This window comes from Rhinolophus sinicus, linkage group LG10, assembly GCF_036562045.2.
Source record: "Rhinolophus sinicus isolate RSC01 linkage group LG10, ASM3656204v1, whole genome shotgun sequence".
In the NCBI taxonomy this organism is placed as follows: Eukaryota; Metazoa; Chordata; class Mammalia; order Chiroptera; family Rhinolophidae; genus Rhinolophus; species Rhinolophus sinicus.
The window spans coordinates 49536352-49551443 of record NC_133759.1 but is presented as its reverse complement, the minus strand read 5'-3'; positions in this window follow the sequence as shown (position 1 = coordinate 49551443).

Here is a 15092-nt window from a genome sequence, read left to right as displayed (position 1 = left end):
TCCATCTGTTCAGTTTGTATAAAGACAGTCAACTGATGCTGAACACTGGGGATACCGAGTGTTTATATTAGAAGTAATGAACTGAAAGCAGGGCATCTAATCCTTTCCCTAGCCAGGAGGTACTTCCAACATTTTAAAAGTCTTTTTAAAAGAGTAATAGAACTTTATAAGCATATTGGTCCTTTCATCTCCCAGAAAGTATACTCAAGGCATAATTCAGACCTTTGCATTAGATCATATTAAGCCTAATTTGGTTGTTCAGCTCAACAAAGAGCCTGGGGATCTTTAGGAAGTTGTAAGAGTAATAGAAGCTAAAGAACCTGACTTTTTAAACAAACATGCATCTTTCCCATATGATAATGACTGTGTTGAATGTACTGCCGGGGGGTCTTGCCAACATATTGGAGGTTGGGTAATTCCAGCAACAAAGGATGTAGGGGAAAGAGTGCACTCAGCGGGTGTCTCCCCTGGATTTCCATTTTACTAGGATAACTCTTCTTCCTCCTTTTAAGTTTCTGGACAATGGCCACTCTCGTGAGCTTTTAGTGAGCTAGGTGTATATGGTAACCGATGGCCCCAAATTTCCCAACTGGCTTGCTCCAGGGACCTGACATTTGATTCTTAAACCAAGATGATTTTCATCATTTTGTTTTTCACCCTCATCTGAGATCTCAGATAATAAGTCATGATTCAATTCTTTCAAAGAAAAATTTGATGCACAAACCTCACCAGCAGGTAAATCACTTGTGGCAGGGTAGGTTGGGCATAGGCTCTAGTCAGAGGCCTGGGTTCAAATCCCAGCACTCTCATTACCTAGCTGTGTGTTCTGGAACAAGTCACTTAGCCTCTCTGAGCTTCAATTTCCTAATCTCTGAGGAGAGGGGGATGGTAATACTTGCCCAGCCTACCTCACAGAGTAGGAAGAAATGAGATCATGAATGTGGAAACACTTTGCAAACTACAAAAAACTACATATTCTGACTATCGTGCCAAGTTTTGTTGTCTTGCCAGCTCCTTATGCAGTCAAGTATCAAGTATCAGAGACTGGAAGAGTAACCATGAATCAGTCACAGAGATGCTCAGAGCTGAGGCCGAGAGCCCTCGAGAAGCGTCTCTGAGTATATTGTAAACCGCAGTCCCACCTGCTGTGCAGAGTCATCCGTCACCTTCCCAACAGTTATCTCCTAGGATGATGTGCCTTGTTTGATGACTAAGAGTTTTGTTGCAGTGAGTAGTGCTCAAGTTCACAAAAGCTGGCTGCTCTGCTGGGACAGGGAAATCTTTACAGAGAGATTCTGTTGGCTAATGGGATCTTCTGAAGGGGAGTTGGCCAGCAGCCACCCTCATCCAGCTCCCCTCCCCAGGCTGACTCTGTGTCTATTAGCATGAAAAATGGGGAATTGATTGGACTTATATCATCCATAAGCTAGCTTAGCTGAATGGAGATCATTTGTCTAGTGCATATATTCCCAAATCCAAGGGAGGCCCGCCATTCTCTTTTCCAGTGAGGTCATCCTCCCTGTCTGCAGCTTTGACATCTAGCTAACCAGGACTCTCACCACAGGCTGCATGTTAACAGATAAAATGGCCTTTCATCCAGGAGTGACGGGCCAGCTTTGGGGATTTTCTTTCCCTCTTCTCTGTTCTGTTCTCTTACGCTATGATCTCTGCTTCAGCTGGGTCGATAAGACCCTTAAGCCTCAAGCAGAGGCACTTCTCTTGGCCCTGAAATGTTGCTCCCCATGCCGGCCAGGGAACACATTTTCCTTTATAACTCATTTTGAAGCTTTGTTTTTCATGTGGCGTGGCTCACAGAAAACTTTTCTTTCATTGACGGGGATCTTTGTGACTCTCAAATGAAAACACAGGATTTGATCAAAAAGGATAGTCAGCCATGGAACCTCTGGTGGTACTGTATAAGAAAAACTGCATATGCCTGAACTAAGACAGAAAAGCTCATTATGTTGGGAACCTGAAAATTCCCATATTGATCTCATTGTTCTAGGTCCCATGTTGGAGGAGAGATACATTATCTTTCTACAAGGTGCGGAACAATGCTGAGGCCTGCTTGCAATCTTCACAATATCCCTACCCACTGGGCATGCTCAGTCCCACTTTTCAGATGAGGAGCTTAAAGCCCAGAGAACTTGAGCAGCTTGTTTAAGAACACACACCCAGCTCACACTTCCTTGCACTGCTCTCAAATGTCATCGGGTTATTCATTTATTCACTTAGTTCACACCCATTGAGCAATATATGCTTGGCACACTTCCTCCTCCTGGGAGTTTAACGCTGAACAAAAGGACCAGATTCCTACAGAATTGAATAAGCAAAAGACACACACAGATAATTTCATATGTTGGTAAGCACTTCAAAGCCCTGACAATGAGGTTATGGGATAGAAAAGAATGGTGGGGTGGATTGGCTCCTTCTGCCAGGGTGGTCAAAGCCACTTTGGAAGGAGAACATAGATCTGCGACTGAAAGGTAAGTCAGCTATGCCACTTTCTGCTGACAGAACCCAGCAAGTGCAGAGGATCTGAGGATGGGACAGGAACAGAAAGAAGGTCTGTGGGTTGGCCATGAAGAACAGGGCCAGGTGGGAAGAGATGTACTTGAAAAGGCAAACAGGACCTGATCATGCTCTTGCAGTATACAATCAGGTGCTTGCATTTTATTCTGTGTGGATGGGATATCATCTCATGGTTTTTGGTAGGGGACTTATCTCCTGTTCTAACGGTATCACCCTGATCTCTTCAAAAGATAATGGCTCTAAGCTGGGTAAGAATGGCGTCCTTATTTTGGGGCTGCCTACAGAGAAATACCAGCATGCCAGTATGATGAAGGAGGCATCCACACAGAGGAGTGGCATGGGGAGATGTTAGAGTCTGGGCTGGGTGAGGAGGGCAGCCACCTGGAAGGGTAGCCTGATCTGGATGGTCAGAGTGAGCAGGCCTTCTCATGGGTTAGCTGGATGCAGGGTGTCAGAGCCCAGATGGGGTGAGGCAGTGGTGGTGATGACAGATTGATTACACACAGAGAATGGACAAAATAAACGAATATATTGGGATAATATCTGCCAAAGGGAGTTACATATATAGAAGGGGAGAAAACTCTAGTTTTCTAGAACCATGAACCCTGAGGTGGTGAGTTGAAACTGGAGCTATTGGAGGTGTGGACTCAGATTTCAATAGATGATAGATAGATAGATAGATAGATAGATAGATAGATAGATATAGATATAGATATGGAAGTAAATATAGATGTGTATATATGTTTATATATGCATATGTATATTTATGCATGTGTATATATTATGCACGTGTCCATGCATAATATATATGTATTACACAGGTGTATGCATATATGTGCATGCTCATGCATGTGTGGATACAGTATACGTGTGTGTATATATATATGTTTGTATGCATGTCTGTGTCTATAAATACATTTATATGCATACATTTCTTCCCTAGCTCTGCCTACTGACAGGACTTGGTAACAACACCACCCCAGTGAGCACACTTAGCACTTGGATCTTGGCTTCTACATACCGTTCTCTTCTAAAAGGAACATGGATCCTTGAAGAAATTCCTGGGATAGGGCCAGGAAAGTACAAGATGAACCTGGAACATCTTATTATGCCCAAAAGTAAGTGCTTAAAGAATGATGGGAAAGGCCAGATGGACACTGGAGATAGCTTGAACTGGCCAATTTGAGGGTGATTTACATATCGAAATAAATAAAGATAACTTATTATAATCCATTGTATTAAATAAGAGACTGTTACTCTACACTGGTAAAAATAAATGAATAAGTTGAAAGTTTGATGAGAAATAAGCTGCATACATAGTTTCAATATACCACCTTACAATATACCACATTACAAAAAATGGAAAATTGTTATTTTACAGTTACTACCTTAAGCATTTATTCAAAATCAACATTATCAATAATTGGACAAACTGAAATTGTGTGCCACCTGGTAGGATGCAATGAGAATGCAGCATCACTTCTCTGATACTCCTGCCAAAGGTGCATGAGCTGAATCTGATTTTGAGGGAACAGCAGACAAACCCAAATTAAGGGAATTCTACAGGACAACTGACTTCCAATCTGCAAAAGTATCAGGGTCATGAAAGTTAAGGAAAGACTGAGCAACTTTTCCAGACTAAAGAAACAGTTAAATCTAATGTGTGATTCTGAAATGGATCTGTTTGTCTTAAGTGACATTACTGTGACTATTGGTAAAACTTAAATGGTTTTTGAGGATTACATGATGGTGGTGTGTCCTTGTTAACCTCCCAATTTTGATGGTTTCAGTGTGGTTATTTAGAAAACATCCTTAATCCTAGGACACTACAGAGTGATGGGACATCTGGTTGGCAACTTACTCTCAAATGGTTCAGGGAAAAGTTTCTTTGTACTCTACTCACAACGTTTCTATAAGTTGTGTTTGTTACAAAACATTTTTAAAGTAAGGAAAAACTCTGTCACTGCAGGAGTACAAATGTTTTTTCTTACTTTAAAAAAAAGTTGAAACAATCACAACTTACAGAAGAGTGGCAAGTAAAATACAAAAAAACCTTTTAAGGTATATAAATGTTGAATCGCTAGATTGTATACCTGAAACTAATATAATATTGTATGTCAAATACTATACTTCATAAAAACAAAAAAGTTCTGAATGTTAAATTAACCTAAATTGACACCATTTCTAACCAGCACAGAGAAATTCCACATATGATCAACGTAAGAAGTTTTAAGGTATAAATACTACATCCTAGGTCTAAGGACAAAAACGAAACACATTCACCTACTAAAGCCTTAAAACCAAGCCACCAAAAGCACAAGATGATCTACTGGTAATTTAAATGCATGGTACACTAAAACTTAACACTATTCAGAGAAAGATAACAAAATCTAGGACATCTACAATGTACCATCCACAATATCCAGTGTACAAAAATTACTATACCTGTGAAGAAACAGTAAAATGTGACCAGTCAAGATGATCAATCACTAAAAACAGACCAAGATATGGCCCAGATGTTAGAATTAGTAGATAAGTGTGTGTATATATATACACACACACACACATATATATGTATGAATATATGTATATATGTATATATATGTATTATATATTATATATCATATAATGAGTTATATGGCTTTAGTTAATGAGCCTAAAGCCATGTATATAGTGGACAAAGAAATAGGGGAATTTCTGCATAAATATAGAAACTATATAAAAGAAGTTCAAGTAATGGAAAACTCCAAAGGGTAGCTTCAGGCAAGGCTTAATCCAGGATCTCCCTTGCTCTATACCATGTTTCCCCAAAAATAAGACCTAGCCAGACAATCAGCTCTAATGTGTCTTTTGGAGCAAAAATTAATATAAGACCTGGTCTTATTTTACTATAATATAAGACCCAGTATAATATAATATAATATAATATAATATAATATAATATAATATAATATAATTAGTATAATATAATATAATACCCGGTCTTATTTTACTATAATATAAGACCCGGTCTTATACTAATGTTTGCTACAAAAGACACATTAAAGTTGATTATCTGGCTAGGTCTTATTTTTGGGGAAACACGGTATTATCATAGTCTCATAGTGGCCCTCCTAGCCATCCTAGGAAGTTCATTTATGTCTACAGAAATTCCTGTCCTTACACCATCAAGTTCAAAGGAATAGAAAATGTCTACGTGTAGTTCTTGCTCATCCCAGAAGTCACTCTCTTAGATGGGATCATATGCTTCCCCTTAAGTCAATCTTTGGTACAATCATTGGTGGGGAGGAAAATTGATGGTTTAAACCAATCAAGGCTTGTTCCTGGAGCTTGGAGTTGAGTCAACGCCCCATAAACTACCTAGATGACAATGGGCAAGAAGTGATTTTTCAAGGAGAAATAAGAATATTGTTTTATTAGAACAAAGGTGAATGAACCCTGGGTAAAAGATAGACACACGTGTATGTTACATTAGGTTAGATAGAGACACTACTCTCAAGGAGTGTATTGCATTAAAAAATGCTTTGATGAAAAAGGGCACAGACTATATGCAGCATGTTAATAGCTATATCTCTACCACCTAGAGTGATACTGGCACATAGAAAGATTTCAGTAAAAATTATGGAAAAAATTAGAAAACTAAGACTGTACAAAAAATTTAATATAAAAACATGTGTTCATAATCCCATAGTCCAAAGATGACCACTCTTAAAATGTTGGAATCATTCCTTCCTGCTTTTCTTCCTGTGCAATGATGCATACAGTTATTCATACTTGGCAAAACAATGTTTACTTGGATTTTACCTTGTTTTTATTTTTCTACTTAATATTGCATCATATACATATTAAAAGTCATGAAAATCACTTAAAAACATAATTTTAACAACTGTTTAACATGCAATCATAAGGATTCAGTATAATGTATTCAAATAGTACTTGATTAAGAGATATTTAGTTTGTTTCTAATTTTTAGCTATTACAAGTTATGGTACAAAGAACATATACCTACAAAATATGTGTATGTCTTTAAGAAATTGTGAGCGATAGGTATGCTTTTTTGCGATCACTCACAGTCTTTTCCCTATATTGCATTCTTAAGTTTTGCTGCTTGATTTATTGTGCTGCTGAGGATGATGAAAAAATGAATTGGGAAAAGTGAAATGAGCTAAATTAATTTTTTAATTTAACTTTTGTAAGATTAACTTAAAAAGAAAAGACAAGAGGCTACTCAAAGGGAAAATGGGGAAGTTGGGAGGAGCAGGCTGAAGAATGGGATGCTTTGGAGAGGGAGATTGAAGTGTGAGCACCTATGGTGATGCCTGGGACTTTAGAGGATGGATGCTTAAAGAGGATTCATCACTTCACTGTGTGTTGCGTAGATTAGTTTCCCCATTTGCTATTTCTCCAAGAGTCTTCATAAAAGCATCATGCTATAATTCCGTTTTTGGAGTTGGACTTATCTTTCTTTTAGAAGTCAGAAGTTGACAGGAGATGAAAAAAGAATGAGAAAAGCACCCTCCTTGTTCTACCTTTTCCAGTTAGCGATTCTTAGAAAAAGCTGCAGGAAGTAGAATTATTGCGTCAGAAAGTATGCACTTTTAAAAGGCTACTGTGACATCTGGAAAGGGTAGAAACATATACTTCACTAGCAGAGAATGAAAATGTGTTGTGTGCTCTTTTGATAGATGCTCTTAACATTTTGGGAAAGCAAAAGTTCACATGAATGTCTTTCCAGGTATTTTAGTGTGGAGGATGGCTTTTATTGACAAATGGCAAATTCTAAAGTGGGCCATTATGTTTTTCTTGATGTTCTTGCCCATCCTGGTTTGGGCCAAGACCAAGAAGGAAGGTCAAGAACATATCATAGCTTCCATAGTTGAGCTGAGCCTGGACTGCACTGCTTATACACGTGGATTCAACTATTTTTGTTTTCTGGGGACATTCTAGATGGTTATTCTGAGAAGAATCACATCAAAACACCATTGGGGAGGTTTTTTCAAGAATACAATGTGGATATGTTCTACCTGCTATTCCCACACTAAGGACAGAGGAAGAGGGCTTTGGGGAAAGGGTCCACCTGCTCTTCCAAGAGCCCAGGAGCTTATCCTGAGTGCGCTGATGTTGAGAAATACAGCACATCCTCTGAAACAAAGAACCACAGAGCCACACTGAGAATTCACCTTGACTTGTTTTACTGTCATTTCCAGTGAGTGCCTGAGCTTTGGGAATCCCAACAATTCCCAACATGTCAATGAGACCCACATATCCTCCTGTTTTTGGAAAAGGCCAAGCAAGACAGTGTGTTCCATTTTGCTGCCTAGGACATCTGAGTCATTAAACCTTTTTCTAAAGTAAAACCCCAACTGGGAATCTATGCCCCCTTCTAATCTGAAACAGCTGCGCCCCAAGGTTTCCATCTTGAGACAAAATGCTTTGGTGCTCTTGGAGTTCTTAGCCAGGACTATTCTTCCTAAGACTGCTTCTGAGTCTTGCTTACCGCTAAGTGCTTCTTGTAAAATATGGTAAATGTAGGGCCTCAGAAATGCTTTCTTTAGGGGAGGGAAGAAGAAAGCGTTGTGTGAGATAGACAGCTGAGCACACATAATGATTGCCATATGTCAAAGGATTTTGAGCCTTTAAAATGGACTTGGGCAATACTTTGCTAAGTGTTCCCATAAAACAACTGCTTTTATAGGTTTCTGAGGTCTTAGCAATGGAAAACATGGATTCCTGATATTTCTGTATCTTGTTTAGTTTTACCATTCTTTTGTTCCAAGGACTTGGGGACTATCTCCCCTTGGCACCAACCAGAATCTGATCTATTTCATCCAATATGGCCCATGAGTTACAATGAAGCATTTTTCTCATGCTATTCCCCATTTTATTTAGCCTTTTAAAAGCTGGGAAAATTGCCCTTTAAGTAAACCTGAGAGCCCTTGGAGCAGAAGTTTATGAAAATCAAGACCAAATGAACCGTTTATCTGGCTTCCCGTGTCCCTCTTCAACTTCAGTGGGAAGATGAGGTGATTAATTTGATAATGAGGCAAAAAATAGGTGGGAGGAGCCTATATAAATTAATAACTTCCTTTGTATATAATCGCTAATGCTGAAAAATTCCCTGTGAAGGCCTCCTCACAATCTAAAATGTCTCTGTTGGCTTCGGCGTCTTAGAAAGAAGCAAAGATTCTTTCAATGGCCCCAAGAGAGAGGTTTGATTAAATTTTTCAAATCAGAGAAATGGAGTGCTCTGTCCCCAAACTCTCCCCATACACTTTTTGCAAATTGAAGACTGCAGCTTTCTACCTACCAAAGACTAAGGCTTTGTGTGTGTAAAGGAAAATTCAACAAAGTCCTTGTTCTCTGGAACTTGTTCTGGTTTCAGAGACAGAAATAAGAGAGGAAACAAATAAGATGGCTATTTACTTTATTACGTCCTTTTGAGGAGATAAACAGGAGGGTGAGCAAAAGGGTGATTAAAGACAACGTTTCCTCTTGAGGTGGAGTGATCAGCAGAGGTGTCTCCAAGAAGCTGACATTGCACTTACACCTGAAGAACAAGTTAACCACGGAAAGGGCATTCTAGATAGATGGAACAAAAGGACAGCAGTCCAGAGGCTAGAAAGGGCTTGGCAAGGAGTAAAGAATGCTGGTGTGGCTAGAGCAGAGTGAGCAAGGGGGGGAGCATGAAACGAGGATGAAGACGCAGAATGGTGGGGCTGCTGGCCACACCCTGCTGGGCCTTGCTGGCCCTACAAACGAATTTGCATTTCAGCAAACTCTAGATAATATTAAAGCCTTCATGGTAACCTGAGTCTAGAATGGATCTTTGTGCCTGGGATTTGGACAGCCATGTGCCAACAAAGGAAATCTGCATCATGAGAGGGGCCAAAATTATGAGTTTGTATCAGGAAGTAAAGCATAGCACAAAAAATACCATTTAAAATTGTCCCATCTCACATAGCCTTATGTCACATCAGATTCTGTCCCAACCCCTCTAGTCAATATCTTTGTTGGTCTGTCTCGTGTTGATTGTGCAATGTAAATGTTAGACAACATAAAGCAAATACAAGACAAATCAATTGCAAAATGAAACTGCAAACTTTGCAAATGATGCAAAATTTCTTCCTGAAAGTTGAAGAATCAAATTAGCCATACCCAAAGACATGGACCAAGGAGGATTGGGCAGAGTTAAACCAAAAGAGAAAACCAACCACACTGAGGATATAATTGGAGCTTTAAAAGAGAATGATATGCATATCAAAGATTAAGAGAGACCCATGGGAAATGTGACATCCTTGAATAATTTTGAAAGGGAAAGAGAGAGAAAAGACAGTTTATAATTATGTTGCAGAAGTTCAAGGCAAGTTGAATTTTGCTATTATACAACTTTGTCAGAACAACTGAAAAAAAAGTACAATTCATACTGAATTTCTCGTAAGAGGGCAGAATTTTAATTTATCCCTGTATTCTGGTCTATTTTGTTAAATATTAACTAAAATGAGCTTATTTTCATAATTGCTAGCTTTGTTTTTGAGTTAAAACCCCAATTAACAGCTTTTTACAGTTTATTTTGAAAACGTAGGCCCTATTTTTGGTGGATTCATGTTAAGTAGCATTTGTCCAGCACCCATTATCTTCAGATAATCAAGACCTACTGTGCACACAGTTAGGAATCTGCTGCCTGTACTTATTAAGATGGCAGCTCTGAGTCACTCACTAATGCCCAAGTACCTGGAATTACTTCTTGAAGAGAGAGATGACTCTCCTGAGTATTCCTACTCTCCGCTGATCCTTCACCATGTATGAGGTGCCGTCTGGGAAAGGAAGAAAGCTAAGTCTAAGACCCACTGGCTTCAACCAAGTGAGTTAATCGGCCATAGTCCAGCCAGCAAAGGAAGACACATCTCCCCAAGGAGAAATATTTCTGCTTAGCAAGAGCTTTCAGAAACTACATTTAAATTTTCTTTGTTCCAGGAATTTTCAGATGTCTGGATAACAGTGTAAAGACTTCCCAGATGGAAGATGTACTCTCTTCAGGAATTACAAATATGAAATAAGTACTTGAAATTCCTTCCCACACTGCCTTTGAGGATGTCTGTCTGTGGACACCTCTTCAGAAACTTCCTTAGTTAGAGCCAAGAGCTTAGGACATGGTGTCCAAGAGACCTGGGACTGTATCCAGGCTTCTCTACTTCCTTATTCTGTGATCTTGGACAACAGACTTACCCCTTCATTTAGCTCAGCTATGAAGCTGGGCATAGTAATACTAACTCCCTTATAAGGCAGTTGTGAGAAGTAAGGCAGACACTGAATAGAAAGTGTTTAGCACTCTGCCAGGTCAGGAGTAAGCTATAATATAATGTTTTCTACTAGTAGTACAGCAACAATACCTGAACAAAAGTTACACCTGACAATTCTACACTCTGTATCACATTTTGAAAAATGATGATATAAAACAACTGCAAGGATTTTGTGGTCACAGTAGTTTCTTCTCAGCTCACATTGCAGGTCATGGAATGCATTGTGTACCGAAGTGAAACATTTCAATTTTATTGCATAGGTTAGAAAAGCCTTGGAAAAGTTTTAATTAATGGTATAAAAGAACTAATTATAATAAGAATAATATTAGCTAACATTTACTGAATGCTTATTATCTATACCAGGTACTGTTTATACCACTTTTCATATAATAATTTATTTAATCCTCACATAACCCTAAGAAGTGGGGACTATTATCATTCCCCATTTTACAGATTTTGGAACAGAGGTTAAATGGAAGAGCCAGGATTTGAACGAAGGAAATATGGTATCAGGACCAGTGCTTGTAATCATTAGTCTGTAGTGTCGTATGGGTGTGTCATCATTCTGTTAGCTTTAGAAGGATTGGATTGGAGGTAAGGGCATGGATTATGCTGTTGAAATAGTCCAGAATAGACATGATGAAAACATGACCGAGGCTTTGATAGTGGATGTAGCAGGATTTCAAAGACCTGGTGGCAGGCAGAAATGAAACATGACTTGGTTTTTGACAGAACCTGAGGTGGGTGATGAGAAGATTTAAGAAGTTAGGCCTGCTTTGGTTGACCAGTTGACTGAATTGAAAAGATTTATAAAGAAGTAGATCTGGGACAGGGGAAAAGAGAACACAAAGTTTAGTTTTGGACATAAGAGATCTAAAATCCTTGGAAACATCCACACGGAAAAAAATGTGAGAAAATTTTGTAAGCCAGATAAATGCCAAGAATTCTAGGGAGAAAGCAACATAGTTTACCATTAAAAAAAAAAAATACAACTCACAGAATTTGAGAAAATATTTGCAAATTATATATCTCAGAAGGGACTTGTATCCAGGTTATATAAAGTACTGCTACAGCTCAACAGTAAAAAGACAAATAGCCCCATTAAAAAAAAATGGCAAAGGATCTAAATAGACATTTCTCCAAAGAAAACATACAAATGTACAATAAACACATGAAAAGATGTTCAACATCATTAGCCATTAGGGAAATGCAAATCAAAACCACAATGAGATACTACTTCACACCCACCAGGATGGCTATAATAAAAAGAACAGATAATAACAAGTATTGGCAAGGATATGGAAAAATTGAAATACTCATAGCAATGGATACACCGAGTTCTACCCTATATTTCTTCCAGATGACTTCCTTAAGAGACTCAAGCTATCTATGATTACAGAAAAATTTCCAATTCTCATAAGTGCTAGCAACCCACAAGCAAATGAGTCAAATTAATTTTAAACTAGCAATTTCAAATATTTACAAAGTCTGTCTAATTCTCATCATGTTTAAAAGTGGTGTTCTGAAGGACTTACTGAGTCATGATTGCATAATGGATCCAAGTGGTAGGTTACTGGTAACTGGAAAGGACTCAACTCAAATTAATCAAAACCCAGGATCATATGAGATTGCAAAGGTTGCACTTCAATTCTGGCCGGTTTAAAAGTTTCCTTCTGAAGTCTTTGTCCTTTCAAGAGTAGCACATGTCACCTTCCCCACACCAGGCTGTTTTTCTATCATCATCAGATCTTAGAATAACTTCATTCTTTCTAAAACCAAAAAGCCATCCTAGTTCCAAACTACGAATCATTAGGAAAGGTTCCACGGCGCTTGTCAGACCTCGTGCCACATTCTTTCACTAAAATGGGTTTCAGACGCTTCTGTGGGGGCAACGGTCTGCGTCCACTTAAGCTGCCTACCATGCAGTTGGGAATTTTTATTGGAGATTTGGAAAGGGAGCCATGTGAGGTTCAGACAAGGACCTCTCTGCTCATACTGTGCCTGTGGGCAGCATGGATGGAAAGCACAACACCGGCTCTGGTATGAATCCTGGGAAGAGAGGGTGAGTCAGAGCGTGACTATAAGCTGAGGTCTTTGAGCTTTATTGGATGGACGTAAGGGAGCCCCTTAAGGGTTTTATACAGAAAAATGGAATAATCCAAGATGATTATTAGGAAAATTATTTTGACTGTATAAGATCTGTACCGTGACTTTGAATACTGGATAATATTAGTAAGTGCTTCCTGTGTGCCAGGCACCACCTTTACACTTGACCTACATGAAAGCATCTACTCCCTACAATTGTCCTGGAGGGACAATTGCCCTTCCTGTTTCCAGATAAGAAGACAACATTTCAGATAGGTTAAGGAATTGACCCAAAGCTACTCAGTTTACTCAGTAAACTACAAATCCAGGACTCAAATTCTTATCTATCTAATTCAAAGATTTACTCTGCAAATCCTTCCTACTCCATAGGATGGTGCTGAGGCAGAAGGGCTGGAAGGCTGTTCCTTCAGGGAAGGGTGACAAAGGCTTGAGACAGACAGAGATGGGGGGAGGCATGGGATGGGCCAGATGTGGGAGACACAGCAGGAGAGGGATGAATGGGACAAGGTGATTAACTGAAGGGGCCTGGAGATCTTTCACTCTGTTCCAACCACTGTGTGAACAATGGGATACAGAACCAAGGGTCTCCCCTCCTCTCAAAGGATTTCCTCTTTGGTCCTAGGATAGAAGCCATACAGTCAGACATCATGAGTTGGGTGCATGGTGGGCACAAACAACTGGAACAGATGATAAAAGCTGGAAGGATACGTCAGAGTGCTACCTGCCAACTTGGTGTAGGGTGTGGGTAAGATGGAGTGTTTTGAAACCAGACCAACTGCTTCACACCCTGCCCTTGTCACTACAGTGACCATTGTGAACAAAGTGCTTAGTGACATGCTGAGTACATTATAAGCACGTAACAAATGTTGCTTCCTGTTTTCTTATTGCTTCTGTCACTATTATTTCTTTCAGGACTGGGCAGGCTTGCTTTTCTTTGCTTTAATCCAGAGCTGTCCTTCCAAACTTTTAGAATCACTGGAAAATAAATCCCCCTAAGAAAGAGCTTTCATTTTAGACAAAATCTTGGAGATTTGGGGAAGGTATTTTAGATTATTCCTTCTTCTGAGCCCTAATGGTGTGGGGTTCACCTCCACTATCTATGGATGGGTTAAAACAAGATGCAAAGAGAATTATCCAAGAAAGGAAGAAACAGGCCATGTACAGAACAAAATAGCCAGGTCTCGTGTAGATGAAACAAGGGATGGAGGCAACCTGCACAAGCGTCTCATCCATTCTCATGCACTGGTAAGTAGAAGAGAGTGGACAGTGTTGAGGCTACCAAGATGTAGACCTTAGCCACCTGACTTCACCTAAGGCATGTGGACTTAGTATTCTCTTCTGTAAAATGGGAATAAAACTAACCTCATAGGGGCCTATTGAGGTTAAATTAAATGTTGGTATGGTGCCTGGAATACAATGAGTGTGTAAAAATGGCAGCTACTGAGGGGGATCCAAGAGGGTGGAGTAGAGAAATTCGGTGCTTGCCTCTTTCCATGATCACATTAAAATTACAACTAAATTATAGAACAATCATCCTGGAGAACACTCTGAAATCTACCCAAACAGAAGTCCTATAACTAAGGATATAATAAAGCCACATCGGGACTGGCAGAAGGGGCAGAGATGTGAAAAGGGCCGGCCACACATCTGTGTGGGGCAGTTGAGAATCAGGAGGAATATCACAGCTAGTGAGGTCCTCCCCCCAAGAGGAGGGAGGCACCCCAGTCCCACACTGGGCTCCCTGGCCTGAAGTACCAGTGCTAGGAAGAGGAGTTCCCACAGCTGCAGTCCCAGGTGCTCCTCTTAAAGGGACTGCACACAGACTTACCCGCTGACAGACTTTGCTCACTCTGAGCTCCAGCTCTGGGACAGTACCTCAAAAGGTGTCAGCGACATAAGAAGTGGGAGGAACTAAATTGTCTCTCTTCAGGGTGAGGGCTAGAGGGGCAGCTTTCTTCCAGATGGAGGAGTTAGTGGAACCATTGTTTCTGGGTTGAGCCCCCCCACCTCCCAGTGTGCAAACACAGGTGGCCACCATATCTGAGTCTCCATCAACCTGACTAATACCATTTATTCTCCCTGGGACCCTGTCCTGCTCAATTTACAAGGCACATCTAAGCTGCTTCCAGTGGCTTTTCTGCATAAACAGCCTGA